At 31.3% G+C, this 20,754-nt stretch overlaps 1 protein-coding gene across 8 annotated transcripts in view; it reads left to right on the forward strand.

Moving 5' to 3' along the window:
• The window catches only part of LOC143083786 (uncharacterized), a 59,371-nt gene that overhangs the window by 19,724 nt on the left and 18,893 nt on the right, over positions 1 to 20,754 (forward strand). For 4 of the 8 annotated variants that reach the window (XM_076260136.1, XM_076260128.1, XM_076260129.1 and 1 more), the window contains exons 2-3: positions 1,852 to 1,999; positions 7,038 to 7,091. The gene's annotated coding sequence lies outside the window, so the exon portion shown is untranslated. Of the gene's footprint in view, positions 1 to 1,851; positions 2,000 to 4,336; positions 4,595 to 7,037; positions 7,092 to 7,442; positions 7,465 to 20,754 lie in introns of those variants that run through there. The other 4 variants (XM_076260131.1, XM_076260132.1, XM_076260133.1 and 1 more) reach the window with 4 other exon arrangements.

Genomic DNA, 20,754 nt, shown 5'->3' on the forward strand with positions numbered 1-20,754 from the left:
TCATAAAATTTGTTAATTTTTACTAACATTTTCCACTGAAACTACTGGGCCAAGTTCATTATAAATAGAGATAATTTTAAGCAGCAAGAATGTTCAGTAAAGTAAGATGTACAAACACATCACCATCACGAAAACACAATTTTGTCATGAATCCATCTGCTTCCTTTGTTTAATATTCACATAGACCAAGGTGAGCGACACAGGCTCTTTAGAGCCTCTGGTTATAGATAGAGATAAACTGTAAACATCAATAATGTTCAGCAAAGTAAGATCTACAAATAAGTCAAATGACCAAAATAGTAACCCCTTCAGGAGTTATTGCCCTTTATAGTCAATTTTACCAATTTTTCTTAAATTTTTGTAATCTTTTTAAAACTATAAAGACAAAATGTAACTAAACTTCATTGTCCACAATCATCATAAGAGTATCTAGTTTAAAAAATGTGTCTGATGACCCTGTCCACGAACCAAGATGGCAGACATGGCTAAAATTAGTACATAGGGTAAAATGCAGTTTTTGGTTTATATCTCTGAAACTGAAGCATTTATATAGCAAATCTGACTGGTGGCAAAAATGTTCATCAGATTTAGATATATCTACCCTGAAATTTTCAGACAAATCTGACAACTAGTTAGTTGTTGGGTTGCTGCCCCTGAGTTAGTAATTTTATGGAAATTTTGCAGTTTTTTTGCTATTATCTTAGATAGTATTATATATAGTATCTAATGATATCTTATTCATGATTTCCAAAGCATCAGTAAATACAGGTGAGACATGTGCAGGCTCTTTAGAGCCTCTAGTTATATTTATTTTCATTTAAAAATTCTTTTCTTAATTGTTTATTTATTTTACATTTAAAAAAGATATGAAACTCATCATCTAGTACATCACAATGCTTACATAGTCTTAAATCTCTGGGAATTTTCCTGTATCTCACTTAAATATTCTAAATTAACAAATTAGTTGTCTGTGTTCAAAGTTTTGAGAAAGTAGGTATGGTTCAAAGTTATAGGTTTTTTTATTTTTGTTTTAAAATAAAAAGTTTGAGTTACTATCTGACTATTCTCTTGTAAATTTAATATTTTATCATTATATAAATTTTCATTGAGGTTTTTTAAATTTTGTTTGTATACATGTATTAGCCTATTATTTTTATCCTTATTTTAACTGAATTGTGTAAAGTTTTTGCCAAATTTAGTGTTTCTTTTAGTAGGGGGCTAGTTTCTTTCCTTAAAAGTCTATCATGAAAAAAATGAGTTTGTCTTTTTATAAAGCAGTCAATTAATACATGAGTCATACTTATTATGTGAATGTGTGAGGAAAATGGTTTTAAGAATCATCGTAGAATATTTATTTATATCACGACAGGGTCAACTGACCCTGAACACTAATCCTGTCTGTATTGCGGTTAATGTAACACTTCCATATTTTTACACTATTAAAATTATCCACTTGCAGCAAGGGTACCATCAGTGAGCAGCTCACAGTTTTTATTAGATTGTAGATTTTTACCGTAGAACATTTAGTCATGAATTTTTCAGCTTTCTTCAATACTGAGGGCTTTGGTATTATATAAAACCCTCAGAAGTCAGATAAGCATGTCTTGTTTTCTTTTGATTTGCGTTTAAAGGACATGGTTTGAATTTAACTGTAAACAAAACTAGGAAGCAGTTAAAGTTTGCAATGTAAACCACAAAGTACCCATGTCAAGAAGATAAGAACTTAAGCTTATGTGTGTATCTATCCTTAATCTGTTTCTATTTTATCATACATGGATATAAATACATGTGACACTATTTGTGCAGTATTTAGGTCACATACCTTTTAATACCTTATTTATATTTGTACAGTGATTTTACCTGAAAGTTAAGAGGCAATAAATTAAAGATGAGTTGGCTGTAAAGGACGTACTCTATGAAGATGAACTGACCACAGTTGATTATGTAGATTCAGTTGATTTTGGCCACTGGACATGGAATCTATCAAATCTGAGAGAAGGTATGTACTTTTGAACACAGGAATATACTCTAAAGAAAACAGGAATATACCCTAAACAAAACAAATATTAACAATTTATATAAATTTCATAAAAGATAACTCACACATAAATATTAAGTTTATAGTTGCAGAGATTTTTATGCCCCTGCGGAGCATTACAAGTTTTACCTGGTTCATTGGTACTTCCATACATCATAATACAGTGTATTGGTTTCTGTTCTCTAACTTTAGTTTGCCTCAACAAAATGATACATGATATGCATATTCAGCTATTTCCCCTACAGTTTTTGAATGTCTTATTGTTAGTTGATTAAAACTTGTACCTATTTTGTACATGTTACAATGATGTACATGAAAAGGGGGGTCGGAGGGGTCCTGATCCTGTATTCCTGGGCTTAAAAAAACGAAATCCTGAGGTCCCCAAATTTAAATATATATGTTTAAATCCCAACATCCTGAAATTAGTAAAAAGAATTCCTGGATCCCTGAAGGGTCAATCTCGAATTCCAAGCTTAAAAATCCCCGATCCCGTAGTCCCGATAAAGCTCCTATATGTATTGATTGTTATAATTGTACTAATCTGATCTAACAACAAACATCCAAGTTTGAAGCATCATGATAACTACTTTACATCTGATATATCGGGTGTTTGGCTCATTTACAAGAGTTTTATTTGTTAATTATATGCACCATTAATCTTTCTATTTAATGAATTGATTTAACAGAAGCTGATCAATGATAAATTAGTATTTTAAATATGATTGACAAAAGGATGTGTTGGTAATTGACAATAAAATAGCAAATGTAGATATAATTATTATTATAATATTTACAATATTTATATAGCGCATTATCTAATTAAAATTACTTTAATTAAGCGCTTAACATAAAACAATCAATGCAGTTAAAAGAGGTGTTAAACATTAAAACAATCAATGCAATAAGAATGAAATAAAAGGAAAAGAACAAAGTTAAAAAAGTCATTGTCAGTATGAAAAGTTAAATGTAATCATTGAAAGGGAGTCTAAAATAATGGGTTTTCAAATTTTTCTGAAAAAGTTCGATTGAGTGTTCATGTCTTAGATGGCTAGGAAGATTGTTCCAAAGGCTCGCAGTAACTTTGTCGAAACGTCTTTCGCCATAGATTTTGGTGCATACACGAGGTTGTATAAGCTGCATTGCATTTTCCAAACTAAGAGATCTTGATGGTTGATAGGCCCTTATGAGTTCCTCAAGATAGACGGGTGCTAGGCCATGCAGAGAAGACGTTACTAAGTTGAAAAACTTGTGTCTAATCCATTTGTCTTTTTTGGAACAATAAAATATGTTTAAACTAAACTAGGCCATGCATGTAGGATTTTGAAAGTATACAAAAGAAGTTTATATTGAATTTGGTACTGCACCGGGATCAAATGAAGAGACACAAATATAGAACTGGTGTTATATGATCATGTCTCTCGGAACGTATAACGAGCCTGGCTGCCGTATTCTGTACTCGCTGTAACTTATTGATTGACTAAACAGGCATTTACTCCATATAGCAGAGCGTTTCCGTAGTCTAGACGTAAAGTGACATTAGCGAGCAGACTAAAGTTTTACAGGCATCCTCTGTGATATATTGCTGAATTCAATCAATGTTCCTAATTTGGAAGTAGCACAACTTTGTGATGCCATTGACCTGCTTTTCCATGCTTAATGTTCTATGAAAATTAACACCAAGATTTTTGACGACAGATGCAGCACTTACTATTGTTCCATTAAATAACAGGTGACAATTCGAAAATTCTTTTACACAAGTTTTTTGTGAAAATAATATCACTTCTGTTTTCTCTTGGTTCAGTTCATAATGTATTATTAACTAGTACATATAGAATTTCAGAATAACTTGATGGATGAACTTACATGAAAAGTTAGCCGAATTTTGATCTCCATGGCTATTACATGCAGTGAGACTGCATAATATATTTGAATGTATTGAAGGATTCTACAATGAGTATTTTTCATGATGTACTAAAATAATAAATATGATTGACTTCTCATGGAATAGTAAATTTATATATCGATGATCTTTAAACTCTTTGATCATCAAATCAATGACCATAAGTTTTATTGCTGACTTATTTACAAGAAAAAATTCAAATGATAAAAGCCCTGTTGTAATGATTGGTATAATTATCGTAATAATCGGAATGTGGTATTTATAAATTGTATGAATAACATATATACATGATTGAGGCTTCTTATTCATGTGAACCAAACCGTAAACTAACATACAATAGTTTCTCAGGTTGGTTTGTGTTTAAATGCAAAATTAGGACTTGAGAAAGTCTTTGTGACTGATTTATTTATACATTTTGGACTTATTTTGGGTTGTTTATCTTCATACATGTATATATTAATAACAAGTGTAGAACATGATTTCTGGAACAGTACAAGTAATTAACTCCCACAATGGACTTGGTCATACAACAGAGGCTAGTTGACATCTGGTGGGTGATCTTAGTCATGTGCAAGTATTTTGACAATGATTCAATTTTTGTGTTGAACCACTTTAATTTACCTGGCAGGAATACACATTTCATTTTGATAAAATAGGTAGGTATAATTTCACATGAAAAAACTAATTAAGATTTTATTACCTGTATGAATAGATGCCATAAATTATGCAAACACATGTACTTTCTGTCATTGCTGTCAAATTTAATTGCACATTTTTATCAGAACAAGTTAATTAAGTGTACTAATCATTTATGGTGTGTATCAGAGAAAAGATAACTTATGCAGACACAGGTTTTCTGATGATTTAATGTAACCACAACAATAGGAAGGGAATGGATAACTTGTCTGTGAGACATTAAAGGACAAAATAGGAATACACATTGAAATTTGATTTCAATTTTATTAAATATTTTGAACCATATAAAGGTAGAAACTTGAGAAGGATGACTGAAAGTCAAACTGGAAAAAGTGGAGGGTTCAGAGATGAACATCAGAAGTAAACGCAGGTTTTTCTTTAATAATAATTAATCAGATAAAGGACTTACATTATCTACATAGATGAAATGTAGCCAGATCATATGGAAATAAAATTAATTTATACCACTCACAAACTTTGACAAGTACAGGTATATTATTGTGTTTGGTTTTTGGATTTAATAGTGTTGTAAATTTACTGATTCACAGCTTTAATAGTAGTTTTCAACTGAAATACTTTCAGGGTATTGGTTTTATTCATTGTTGGAAGTTTTGATAAATTTAATTTAAAGAGTTATGCTCCATGGAAATATGAATTTATATGAAAAATTGCATTGTTTGCACTCTCATGTGTTCAATTCGTTCTAGTTCTTTTATGAAACTTATATCATAGGTTTGTACAAGCAATGTCTTGGACAAGTTTCAAAATCAGTGCCACTCAATGATGACAAGAGTTATGCTATAGAGCTAAGAAGTATTAGTTATATTGAAAATTGCTTCCCCATTTCCATTCTCAATTTTATTAATGCTCTCATGTTTACAATTCTTGATAAAATTTTATGAAACTTATATATACCACCAGTTTATATTAGTAATGTCTTGAACAAATACGATGATTAAGTGAAGCCCTTTGGAAAAATTAATTCTGAAAGAAAATTGCATTGCATTTTTGTTCTATTGTCTTCATTTCTATAAGATAATTAAAAATTGTTTGAAAAAACAAAAATAGTTATTTTAAATTGTTCTTTTATAGATGAAATATGAGTAACACAGGGGAAATCAGAATGGTTCTTTAATTGTTCTTGTACAGCTCTCAATTATATCACAATAGGTCTCTACTGTCAAAATAAGGAAGTGAGTGACTTATAAGGCTTTGTAAACTTGGTAATTTTTTAAAGAGAGTGGGAAGGTCTTGTACCAAAATGAATCACCATCCCAATGTTCCAAAACAGCATGCGGAAAATATTGGGAACATGCTTTGGTATATTATTATCAATAAAAGTTAAACTTTATATACAAGTTCAATTCCTAAGCATGTTAAAACTTCCATATCAGTACTTCACACAGGCTAATCTGTCAGATTAATCAAAAACTTGATAAAGCAGTCTGGAGAGGGAATTCTTTGATTTGTTTTAATCTTTAAAGTGTTTGTATGACAAAATAAACAAATTATAAAAAAAAAGATTCTTTTTGTGTGACATCTGAAGTATTTATTGAAGGAATTTTTTTTATTTAATAATCTACAATATTTTAATGAAATATGAAATATTATCAACATTTTTATATCATTTTTATTTTACAAATTACTTATATCAAATGCATTGGACCAAAGTAAAAAAAAAAAAAAATTAATGCAAAGTTTTTTAGTCATTTTGTATATTCCCCAAAATACTTCAGATAATTCAAATCATGAAAATCATGTGTATTAATTCAAGTAGAATTGTCTAATTAATTACTAGTACATCTAAAACATTAGGTCTACTCCTTCTTCCTATATATCCTATCTTATATATATTAATCCTACAACCTCAAAACTAGGCTTCCAATGTCTCTACAAAACAAAGGAAAATATATTTTAGCATATTTTAACTTCTGATATTGATTATATATATAAATGCAAAATTTGGAAAATTATGATTGCATGAAAACAAGGATTGACTGTACAAATCCTTGCATGAAGGTTGGTATGAGTTTGGAGTTGTCAACCCTTTAAGTAGCATGGAGTTTTGATATCTATATGCAGTTGGCTTACAACTCAGTTGTTAGATTAATCAAATCTTTAAGCAGAATTATTGTGTATTAAAAAGTTGACATTGAAATGCTATAAAATATAGAAAATGTGTTGAAAGGAAAACATATGTTTGTAATGGACACATATTACCTCAAGGTCACAAGGAAATTTTATATGACACCTTATGTATTGTCATTTGACTATAAATGTGTCTTTAAAGGAATAGAAGTTATTAAACTGTCATCTAACTTTTTATATACATTCGATCAGGAAATTGATTTTTTCAAAAGCTGGCATTTTGAATGGTATTTTCTTTTATTTTATAATTTTCAGATCATTTTAAAGGATTATTAAAATGAAGAAACAAAGAAATACATGACTTTCAAGGTAATTTAAATAAAATAATTAAATACTTAAGAATGACCCTGTGTGTTTATATAAGGGTTTGTATACTATATTAGGATCTATCACTCAATGTGGCTGCATTAAAGAAAAGAAAAAGCAGTGTTAGAATGCCTAACAAATATTTAATTACATTTATATATTTAACCTAGAAAACAAGAATGTGCCTTAAGGTTATTTTTTATTTTGATTTTTCGACAGAGTTGCTGAACTAATCAGTATAGATCAAATTTGTGACCTAAAATGATTAATGATATAAAATAAACTTGGTTGTGATCCTTCAGGCCAAAATATGGACATTTTTCAATGTACTAAGGTTGGGAAATTATGGATTTTAACTCAAATACTGTGTAAAAGTGTAAGTAGTGAATGTTATTATAATAATGTTACTAATATATTGTATGTGACAATTCACTATTTTATTCTGATTTAAAAAAAAATAACACAATAACTTTATCAAAAAGGAATGTTATCTTAGGAAAGGTTAAAAATCCATAACCACAAAGCACAGATTGAGTCTGAATTTTGGTGGTGTCATGTCTACAGTTCTAAAGTTATGCCCCTTTACGTATGGAAAACAATGCTGAATTTTTTGTTTCTGTTCTTTTACTTTAGTTTGCATCAATCAAATGTTATACAATTACTGTCTTTTGATGAGGTAAATATGCGGTTTTATTGACTTTTGAAAAAAATGATATTCACTGAGGCCGACGGCCGAAGTGAATATCAGTTTTTCAAAATCAATTAAACCCTATATTTACCGAAACAAAAGACAGTAATTGTTTTATTTCATATTCGGAGGAAAGGAAATGAATTTGATGACAAACATATACCAAAACAAATTTTACAGAAAACATTTTACCATAACGTAGCATGTAAAAGCGCGTGACGTTTAGCGCAGTTAATAACACTTTCTCAGGTGAATAACGCTTTCTCAGGTGAATATGCTTTTGTATTCAAAATCCAATTCATATAGAGAAACCTGCTAAAATAATACCAATATGGAATAATATGAAATATTTACACATTGCTCATTTCCATAAAAATTCAGATCATTTACAAATTTGGGCAGTGTCACTTTTTATGTTTTTGAGTTATCTAATGTTCTTTATAAGGTTGTATGCAAGCGGGGGCATCATCTGTAACCATGGGGACACATTCCTTATTTATTGTTTTGTTATTGTTCCTTATTTGATTTTCCACACATTCAATTATTTATTCATGCAACAATTCTCTTTAAGACAAAATATGTGAAACCTTTAACAGTTTTACAGGCTGTTGCAACAACAATGATCTGGAAGGGTAGTTTTCTTACCCCAGGAGTAGATTACCTTAGCCGTATTTGGCACAACTTTTTGGAATTTTGGATTCTCAATGCTCTTCAACTTTGTATTTATTTGGCTTTTTAACTATTTTGATCTTAGCGTCACTGATGAGTCTTATGTAGACGAAACGCGCGTCTGGCGTATAAAATTATAATCCTGGTACTTTTGATAACTATTTACACCACTGGGTCGATGCCACTGCTGGTGGACGTTTCGTCCCCGAGGGTATCACCAGCCCAGTAGTCAGCACTTCGGTGTTGACATGAATATCAATTATATGGTCATTTTTATAAATTTCCTGTTTACAAAACTTTGAATTATTCGAAAAACTAAGGATTTTCTTACCTCAGGAGTAGATTACCTTAGCCGTATTTGGCACAACTTTTTGGAATTTTGGATTCTCAATGCTCTTCAACTTTGTATTTATTTGGCTTTTTAACTATTTTGATCTTAGCGTCACTGATGAGTCTTATGTAGACGAAACGCGCGTCTGGCGTATAAAATTATAATCCTGGTACTTTTGATAACTATTTACACCACTGGGTCGATGCCACTGCTGGTGGACGTTTCGTCCCCGAGGGTATCACCAGCCCAGTAGTCAGCACTTCGGTGTTGACATGAATATCAATTATATGGTCATTTTTATAAATTTCCTGTTTACAAAACTTTGAATTATTCGAAAAACTAAGGATTTTCTTACCCCAGGAGTAGATTACCTTAGCCGTATTTGGCACAACTTTTTGGAATTTTGGATTCTCAATGCTCTTCAACTTTGTATTTATTTGGCTTTTTAACTATTTTGATCTTAGCGTCACTGATGAGTCTTATGTAGACGAAACGCGCGTCTGGCGTATAAAATTATAATCCTGGTACTTTTGATAACTATTTACACCACTGGGTCGATGCCACTGCTGGTGGACGTTTCGTCCCCGAGGGTATCACCAGCCCAGTAGTCAGCACTTTGGTGTTGACATGAATATCAATTATATGGTCATTTTTATAAATTTCCTGTTTACAAAACTTTGAATTATTCGAAAAACTAAGGATTTTCTTACCTCAGGAGTAGATTACCTTAGCCGTATTTGGCACAACTTTTTGGAATTTTGGATTCTCAATGCTCTTCAACTTTGTATTTATTTGGCTTTTTAACTATTTTGATCTTAGCGTCACTGATGAGTCTTATGTAGACGAAACGCGCGTCTGGCGTATAAAATTATAATCCTGGTACTTTTGATAACTATTTACACCACTGGGTCGATGCCACTGCTGGTGGACGTTTCGTCCCCGAGGGTATCACCAGCCCAGTAGTCAGCACTTCGGTGTTGACATGAATATCAATTATATGGTCATTTTTATAAATTTCCTGTTTACAAAACTTTGAATTATTCGAAAAACTAAGGATTTTCTTACCCCAGGAGTAGATTACCTTAGCCGTATTTGGCACAACTTTTTGGAATTTTGGATTCTCAATGCTCTTCAACTTTGTATTTATTTGGCTTTTTAACTATTTTGATCTTAGCGTCACTGATGAGTCTTATGTAGACGAAACGCGCGTCTGGCGTATAAAATTATAATCCTGGTACTTTTGATAACTATTTCTGCTAGTTTATATGGGTTAAAAGAGGAACTTGGTAAAGTTCTTAATTTGTAGAAACTACCTGCCATTTGTACATGTAACATATGTAGAAATTTAAATTATATTAAAATAGTTAGGGAAAATCACTTTAACATGTTGAATGCAGTAAAGTTTGTGAAATACATGTATAAGAATGTATTATTCATGAAGCATGCTTAGTTTTCTTTAAAAATATAAATAATAGATATACATTTCATATTTAACCACACCTAAATATGCATATTAGAATACAAGTTTTTGCTGGAATAAAATACACAAAAACAAAACTTGTTTATCCCTTAAAACTGTTACATAAACATTTCAAAAGGGTTTCAGTATAAAATTTCATGCTACTATTTTGCAAAAAAAGATGACCTAGCTAGCTGATAAAACATAATGTAATAAATTATTTCATAACTGTTGCAAAAAATGACATAAGATATTATATACCTGTGTTATTTTTATCCAGTTGTCTTGTAATCTGACCATATGTGTGTGGCAAACATGTGTTTTTTAGAGGATTCTTAACATTGCTTTGTACATTTGTATACGAGGAGTTTAGTCAACAATGATATAAGCAATAAAAACATAAATGTGTGAGTTGAAAGAATTTTTTTTTAGATTTGGGAACAAAAATATACTTTTGTATGAAGATAAATGTGTTTCTTGATTATTGTAACATTGTGAAGTTATAATTTAAAAATTGTTCATATGGACTTAGTTTGTACACTAAGGATTGACTCACAGTTCAAACTATCTTACTGACCAGCTGCTTGTATAAAACATGATGGCTCCTAAAAAAACCAAGTTGAAGGGTTGCTTGCCATTCTATGAACACATTGTAGTTATGTGATTATATCAGTGTAAGGGGGTCTTGCCATTCTATTAACACATTTTAGTTATGTGATTATATCAGTGTAAGGAGGTCTTGCCATTCTATTAAAACATTGTAGTTATGTGATTATATCAGTGTAAGGAGGTCATGTATTATATGAACACATTGTAGTATGTGATTATATCAGTGTTAGGAGGTCTTGCCATTCTATTAACACATTGTAGTTATGTGATTATATCAGTGTAAGGAGGTCTTGCCATTCTATTAACACATTGTAGTTATGTGATTATATCAGTGTAAGTAGGTCTTGCCATTCTATTAACACATTGTAGTTATGTGATTATATCAGTGTTTAAAAGGAGGTCTTGCCATTCTATTAACACATTGTAGTTATGTGATTATATCAGTGTAAGGAGGTCTTGCCATTCTATTAACACATTGTAGTTATGTGATTATATCAGTGTAAGGAGGTCTTGCCATTCTATGGACACATTGTAGTTATGTGATTATATCAGTGTAAGGAGGTCTTGCCATTCTATGAACACATTGTAGTTATGTGATTACATCAGTGTTAGGAGGTCTTGCCATTCTATGAACACATTGTAGTTATGTGATTACATCAGTGTTAGGAGGTCTTGCCATTCTATGAACACATTGTAGTAATGTGATCATATCAGTGTAAGGGATCTTGCCATTCTATTAACACATTGTAGTTATGTGATTATATCAGTGTAAGGAGGTCTTGCCATTCTATTAACACATTGTAGTTATGTGATTATATCAGTGTAAGGGATCTTGCCATTCTATAAACACATTGTAGTTATGTGATTATATCAGTGTAAAGAGGTCTTGCCATTCTATTAACACATTGTAGTTATGTGATTATATCAGTGTAAGGGGGTCTTGCCATTTTATTAACACATTGTAGTTATGTGATCATATCAGTGTAAGGAGGTCTAGCCATTCTATGAACACATTGTAGTTATGTGATCATATCAGTGTAAGGAGGTCTAGCCATTCTATGAACACATTCTAGTTATGTGATTATATCAGTGTAAGGAGGTCTTGCCATTCTATGAACACATTGTAGTTATGTGATTATATCAGTGTAAGGAGGTCTTGCCATTCTATGAACACATTCTAGTTATGTGATTATATCAGTGTAAGGAGGTCTTGCAATTCTATGAACACATTGTAGTTATGTGATTATATCAGTGTAAGGGATCTTGCCATTCTATTAACACATTGTAGTTATGTGATTATATCGGTGTTAAGAGGTCTTGCCATTCTATTAACACATTGTAGTTATGTGATTATATCAGTGTAAGGGGGTCTTGCCATTCTATTAACACATTTTAGTTATGTGATTATATCAGTGTAAGGAGGTCTTGCCATTCTATTAAAACATTGTAGTTATGTGATTATATCAGTGTAAGGAGGTCATGCATTCTTTGAACACATTGTAGTATGTGATTATATCAGTGTTAGGAGGTCTTGCCATTCTATTAACACATTGTAGTTATGTGATTATATCAGTGTAAGGAGGTCTTGCCATTCTATTAACACATTGTAGTTATGTGATTATATCAGTGTAAGTAGGTCTTGCCATTCTATGAACACATTGTAGTTATGTGATTATATCAGTGTTTAAAAGGAGGTCTTGCCATTCTATTAACACATTGTAGTTATGTGATTATATCAGTGTAAGGAGGTCTTGCCATTCTATTAACACATTGTAGTTATGTGATTATATCAGTGTAAGGAGGTCTTGCCATTCTATGGACACATTGTAGTTATGTGATTATATCAGTGTAAGGAGGTCTTGCCATTCTATGAACACATTGTAGTTATGTGATTACATCAGTGTTAGGAGGTCTTGCCATTCTATGAACACATTTTAGTTATGTGATTACATCAGTGTTAGGAGGTCTTGCCATTCTATGAACACATTGTAGTAATGTGATCATATCAGTGTAAGGGATCTTGCCATTCTATTAACACATTGTAGTTATGTGATTATATCAGTGTAAGGAGGTCTTGCCATTCTATTAACACATTGTAGTTATGTGATTATATCAGTGTAAATGATCTTGCCATTCTATTAACACATTGTAGTTATGTGATTATATCAGTGTAAAGAGGTCTTGCCATTCTATTAACACATTGTAGTTATGTGATTATATCAGTGTAAGGGGGTCTTGCCATTTTATTAACACATTGTAGTTATGTGATCATATCAGTGTAAGGAGGTCTAGCCATTCTATGAACACATTGTAGTTATGTGATTATATCAGTGTAAGGAGGTCTTGCCATTCTATTAACACATTGTAGTTATGTGATTATATCAGTGTTAGAAGGTCTTGCCATTCTATGGACACATTGTAGTTATGTGATTATAATGGTGTAAGGGGGTCTTGCCATTCTATGAACACATTGCAGTTTATTATATCAGTGTAAGGAGGTCTTGCCATTCTATGAACACATTATAGCTATGTGATGATATTAGTTTTTGTGTTGTTCACCATTGTATTAATTAACTTATTCTAGTTATGTGATGATATAAGTTTTACAGTTGTTCATCATTCTATGGACACCTGATTTCTGTTCTGTGCTGGCAGTTTTAAAGTTATTTGCAATTCTAAGGAAAATTAACATTCTGTTAATGCATTTGTACTCTTATGTAAAAAAAGGAAAACTTTTGTTCATAAAACATTTGTTGTCATGTATTTAACTTTTTAACTTAAGTTGATCATGCATAACATGTCTGGGTCAGATGATTTAATAAGAGATGAAATTTGATTCTATCATAGTATAAAAATTATCTATGCAAATTTATGAAATGTATATATTTATGTTGCTTGGTAATATTGAAAGATAATGTGAAAATAGTCAAGAATATATATAGTGGATAACTTTTCCATTTAAAATGTCTGGAATTTTTTTTAGCTACACCATGTAAACAGGCAGAATGTATGAAACATTTTATGGGTAAAAACAAACTATTTGTTTCTTTGACACATTCCCCATTTCCATTCTCAATTTTATTTTTATCCATAAAAAGAGAAGGGCCTAGAGTAAGTAAATTTCCCTGTTAATTTTCTGAAAACAAATAATATTCATTCTAAAAGGAGTCAAATAAAGTTATCAAATTTTTTATTCAGGACTTCAAAAATTGGTCCTTTAATGATGTTTTTGTCAACCGAAGACATTTGGTTTCCAGACAATAACTTGAGAGTAAGTTTATGGATCTCTTTGAAATTGTACCACAATTACGGTTCTATACCACAAAAGGAAGATTGCGATTGATTTTTTTGGATTGACCCAAACTGTTTAGAAATATGGGACAATTAAGGAGCCAAAAACAAGGATTTTCTGGTTTTCCAGACAATAACTTAAATTGACTACAGAGACTTATAAACTTAACAGTTGCTCAATCGCCCAATCTACTAGGTTTTCGGACAAGTATATTTATCATCCTGATCGCCCAGTTGGCGACAAATAATATTTTGCATTTAATTCCATGTCTATATCCTTTCCCCTACAATATAAACAAAAATATGGGTACGTAAAAACTGTTCCCAAACGGAAACCCGTTAAATTGAAGCGGAAAAATAGAACGAAGGATTTCAGGGAACCAGTCAGGTCATCTTAATAACCAAAACCCAGTCCGACAACTAATATATAAAAAGAAGATGTGATAATGTCCACATATTTATCATGTTTATAGATTGGTTACAAACCCAACAAGAAAGTTACGTAATGGAAATCTAGGCAATTCCCTCACGGTAATCATGATGCAAAAATACAAATCTTAGGAAGTTAGTTACATAATTGAAAAGATTTACCTGTATTATTTGTCTGCCTTTCACTACAGTGAAAACTGTTTAGAGAGTACTATAAATTCTTCATTTGGTCTCTTATGAGAAGTTGTCTCATTGGCAGATATCTTCTTTTTTATATCTTTATCTGCATCTTTTTACAGTGTAAACTAATTTGAGGGTAGAATAAAGTCTAAAGACTTATATGCCACTTGTTACAGTGTAAACTATCATATTTTTTTTTTATCTGCCTCTTGTTACAGTGTAAACTAACTTGATGGGATTTTTTTCTGAAACAAGTGCTTTTGACCATCCACAAGAACTTGCTGTCATCCAATGTTCAGTACTTCAGTACTTTTGATTAAAAGTGTGTTCTTGTTTGTTGTCATATAAACTTGAGCATTGGGTTGCTGTTTTACTCATAATCACCTTCATTTATTCATGCATTATATATGTAATTACAAAACCTGATTGTTACAAGTTATATTCCTGCATACAAAGGTCTACAAAGACATAATTAAGTCATGATCAGACAGTGAGTGTGCGATGAAAAAAAAACTTTGAACCAACTTATTATATAAGCATGAACAACTTCGAATTAAAACTTTATTAATGTGTAACTTAAAAAGATTTTTCAAATATTGTATCTTAAACAGAATTACATTGATATTGCCTTTCAAAAGGAAGTTTTTCACAAATATTATTTTAACTTCCTTGCTATAATAAAACATTCTCACCTGGCTTTATACAATTGCACTGTTATAGAATAACCTAAATTACAGCAAAATTTGAAACTTAATGACAGCTTTATAAAGTTTAACTTTATATATGAATTACTGACATTTTTGTAATTTTCCTTGATGCAAAATGAAATGGTAATACTTCTGCACATACCAGGGAGAATAGGTATGTTTTGTTAAGTTTTGTTTTTAAACTGTCTATTTGTTGACCTTAATTATTTGTTCACAGTTGTTGTCTTAATCTCGGAACTTTTGCCATTTCTGTACATGCAGTGAAATTTATAAGTCATTATGTTACACATATTTTATAGGTGTATTGAATATTTGATTGCAACTGGTCATAATGGTTTAATTTTAAAAAGATCTGTTGAAACTGAGATTGTTGAGGGGAATCTCAAGAGTTATAACTAGATTTTCATCTATAATGGTTTACCAGTATTTTACAAATTGTGACTTGATTGGAGAGTTGTCTCATTGGCACTCATACTATTCTTATATCTATCGACATGGGAACTTTTGGAAGAAGGTGGATTTGGATTAGTCAGAAAAATATTAACCTAGACATTCTAGATAATGTAACAACCTGCCTTACCACTGGCGGATCTAGAATTTTTCATAAGAGGGGGCCCACTCCATTCACGCTTCAGTGATTCCCTATATAAGAAACCAAATTTTTTCCCCATGAAAGGGGGCCAGGCACCCCCCCCCCCCCTTTTCCCCTGAATCTGCCTCTGCTTACAGCAAGATGTGTTAAAAAAAATGAATACTACAATGTATGTGTTTATCATACTTTTCAATAACATATAGTCAAATAGCTGAAAAATCAGATGCCAAAATTATTGAAAATACATATCATTCTGCATTGACAATAAATAATATTGTAGTGTTTATTAAATACACCAATACAGGCTTAATCAGTATGTTGTTATGGCCAATTTTATGTTAATGTATTTATTTTATCTTTTCTTGTGGTCACTTAAAGTTGAGTTAAACAGGTTATTTAAGGTCCTACATATGTTTATTAAAGGTTGTGGACTTAAGTTTCATAATAGTTACACTTTTGACCTTTTCCAAAGGAAATAAGTCCCTGTTTATTTCATTTAAATTGATTAAATTTCAAACTCAGAAATAATGTAAATATAAAGTAGTTTGCACACAAAATGTAGATTTCATGGCATGAAAAAATCTTGTAAGTTTTGTTGTTATAAAGTGGTAATAAAATAAGGAGTAAAATGAGTTAAAACAGTTGATTTGTCACATTTTTGCCAAAAGTAACAAAAAAGGATATAAATATTAATGTAACAAATGTAGATCATTGTATGGAAGGAGATAAAACAGTAAAGAATTGTTAGATATGGGTTATGATTAAATTCAGCATTTAATATTTTAATCACCTTCCAATTGTGTATCCAACAAAAAGCTGATGTCCTGATCATCTGATTAATTTTTTTTTGTCGTTTAAATGGTTATAAACTGATATTAAAGTGTCAGAATATTGGCCACAGAATGAGATCATGACACTCAGTTGACAGTCAACTGATCTATAATAATGTGATTTGTGGAGACAGACTTCCACAGCATACTAGTCGGTTGGTCTTCTGTTCACAGTCAACTGATCTATAATAATGTGATTTGTGGAGACAGACTTCCACAGCATTTTAGTCGGTTGGTCTTCTGTTCACCGTGAGTCAACTGATTTATTATAATGTGATTTGTGGAGACAGACCTCCACAGCATTCTAAACGCTCCATATCAAATTGTTTTCACGTGGAGTGCCTTGCAAGAAACAAGTTCTGTTTTCCTGATCAATGTTTCTTATTTATTTGTCTTTTGTTCATTGATTGCCCTTCTGTATTCTGTTAGTGTTGCATTCCTCTTGTAATTTAGTAATTTTGTTATTAACTTGATCATAAGTTTAAAAAACAGAAGCAAACCCCAGACTTCAACTATGTGAATTACATTTTTGCTTTATCATGCATATTGGTCTATTGATGTTGTCCCTAAAAACTTAAGTCTTACACTGAATATATACATTTTGCTTTGAGAACAAAAATAAGAAAGGGTCTGGGGAACACCCAGAAAGCATGATTTTGCATTATTTCTTCTAAAGCTTCTTGTGCCTTCAGTGGCTCCAAAACCCTTAAAAAAAAAATTCCTCGCTCCGCTCCGCTTACCATGTTTGCCAATACATTTTACTTTTAAAATAGGGTAGATACAATCAATCTTTAATATAGTGTATGGAAGCAATACATGTATATGCAGTTGGGAATATAGAAGATTCATTTCTGCAGAGGATGATGATTAATTCTGATTAAATGGTACATGATGACTTAACTATACATGTATCATTTATAATTTATAAACAAATAATTTAAAAATTGTATGTTTACGAATATTTTAAATATTGTTGTGAAAATAAATAATCAGTCCCTTAATGCTTTAATGAAAATGAAAAATCTTGCTTGAATAGTGCAGAAAATAGATAACATGTCATCTTAGTTAACCGATCCAAAAAAAATCCTCCTGCCTGGGATTGCAGATTGGATGTCTTTGTAACAAAATATCAAAATCATAACAATAACTTTGTAGGAGTCGGTCTAGACAAAAAAACTGTGAAAAGTAAATATAATTACATTCTGTGTAAACATAAACTTCAGACTTACACATTGATTATTGATACTACTACTATTGTTCTTAGTCCAAGGTAAAGAAACATATAGATACATGTATATTTCTAATCAATATAAAACAACAGAAAATGAAACAGTTATTGAAAAATATTTGTTGTAATAATTATCAAGAGTTTACTATTTATGGAGACAAGAGTTCACAAAAGTGTCATTGGCCATAACTTATATATGGACTGTTGTTTGATGACAAAGGAATGTTATGTAAGAGATATAATACACTGTGTAGACAAAATACTAAAAACTAAATGAATTATGACACTAAGTTGTAATTATATTCTGTTATAACCATACAGGATTTCTAAAATAGCAGTCATTTCAATGTGGAGGTTCAAAAGTAACATGACATTTGTGTAGGTAATTACCTATGTTGTTATCAGGTGAATTAAGGTAATGAAATGATTTTAACAGATTTCTACTTAACATATATCTAAATTTAGCCAACTTGGCCACAATCATCATTGGGGTATCTTATTTGAAAAATGTGTCTGCCAACCAACATGACCGACATGGCTAAAAATAGAAAATAAGGGTAAAATGCAAGTTTGTGTATTTTCTTAACAAACTTTAGAATTTTTCAATCAAGATAACAAAAGACACCTCACTAACTACGACTAAATTTTTCTGTGTATTCAGAATGTAAAACAATCTTATACTCTTATGATTTTTTTTCCTTTCACTATTTCAGTAAAATTAGGAAATAGTATACTTCTATAATTATTCACTATGAAATATTCACAGTTAGGTTACATATGTCTTAAGCTTATTACAGAATTTCTCACTTTTTAGAATTTGATATATAAACTTAAATTAACAATTATATTAAACTATTATGATGATAGTTATAGATACACACAATTAAGTCTTAATTATGAATTATCTGTAATTTTACCTCTGTAACCTGTAAAATGAATGCCTGCAAATGTAATCAAAAGTTGCTCACAAACGTAAAAAAATGTATTCCCCCAAAAGTGTGCAAATGTAATGCGCTTGTAAAACTTAAGTATATTAACATTTGAGCTAGGATATGGGCTTGAGTGGACAGTCATTCTCTGGAAATTCAAAAGAATCAAAGAATCAAAGAAATATATTTTTGTTACTTGATTTGTACATAAAAATAGTCAAAATATTTAGAATCAGCGAGGCATATTTTTGTTGCTTATAGTTGCAGTTAAAAGGCAACCTTTTGATTATTTTCTACTGAACTGATTTTAACATTTGACAGTTTGACAGATGTTTTGCTCCATTGCATGTGAACTGTGATGAGATTTGACAAGGTGATTGAATGTCACCCCTAACATTTGCTGTATAAAGAAAACCACAGCAAAATGTGCATGTACATGTAACATTGTTACCATGATTAATTGAATCATTTATGTATAATTTAATCTAATTATGATAAATATCATTGTTTATATGCACCAATTTTGACATCAAATAAATATTTTAATTGTTACATGTACTGGATACTACTAACAGTCTTAATGATTTGTTAAAACATTAATGGCTTTTGTGCTAATTAGTAGTGACCTGGGGTATTGTAGACATCTACAGTTCACATGAGGTGGGGTATTGTAGACATCTACAGTTCACATGAGGTGGGGTATTGTAGACATCTACAGTTCACATGAGGTGGGTTATTGTAGACATCTACAGTTCACATGACCTGGGGTATTGTAGACATCTACAGTTCACATGAGGTGGGTTTTTGTAGACATCTACAGTTCACATGAGGTGGGGTTTTGTAGACATCTACAGTTCACATGAGGTGGGGTTTTGTAGACATCTACAGTTCACATGAGGTGGGGTTTTGTAGACATCTACAGTTCACATGAGGTGGGGTATTGTAGACATCTACAGTTCACATGAGGTGGGGTTTTGTAGACATCTACAGTTCACATTTATACAGTTCATGTGACGTGGGGTTTTGTAGACATCTACAGTTCACATTTATACAGTTCATGTGACGTGGGGTATTGTAGAATCTACAGTTCACAATTATACAGTTCACGTGACGTGGGGTATTGTAGAATCTACAGTTCACAATTATACAGTTCACGTGACGTGGGGTTTTGTAGACATCTACAGTTTGCATTTATACAGTTCATGTGACGTGGGGTATTGTAGACATCTACAGTTCACAATTATACAGTTCATGTGACATGGGGTATTGTAGAATCTACAGTTCACAATTATACAGTTCACGTGACGTGGGGTTTTGTAGACATCTACAGTTTGCATTTATACAGTTCATGTGACGTGGGGTATTGTAGACATCTACAGTTCACAATTATACGGTTCATGTGACGTGGGGTTTTGTAGACATCTACAGTTCACAATTATACAGTTCATGTGACGTGGGGTATTGTAGAATCTACAGTTCACAATTATACAGTTCACGTGACGTGGGGTTTTGTAGACATCTACAGTTTGCATTTATACAGTTCACGTGACGTGGGGTATTGTAGACATCGGCAGTTCGTTCATATTATGATATTAAATGACAGATCCTTTAACTATAGATAGTGATCATTGAAATGTTTAAATAGGCTTGTAGGCTATTTAATACTAGTATGGATTTCAAGGGTAGATAATAAAATGTTCTTTATAAAGTTTAAAGTACCGTAT

This window comes from Mytilus galloprovincialis, chromosome 7 (genome assembly GCF_965363235.1).
Source record: "Mytilus galloprovincialis chromosome 7, xbMytGall1.hap1.1, whole genome shotgun sequence".
Classification (NCBI taxonomy): Eukaryota; Metazoa; Mollusca; class Bivalvia; order Mytilida; family Mytilidae; genus Mytilus; species Mytilus galloprovincialis.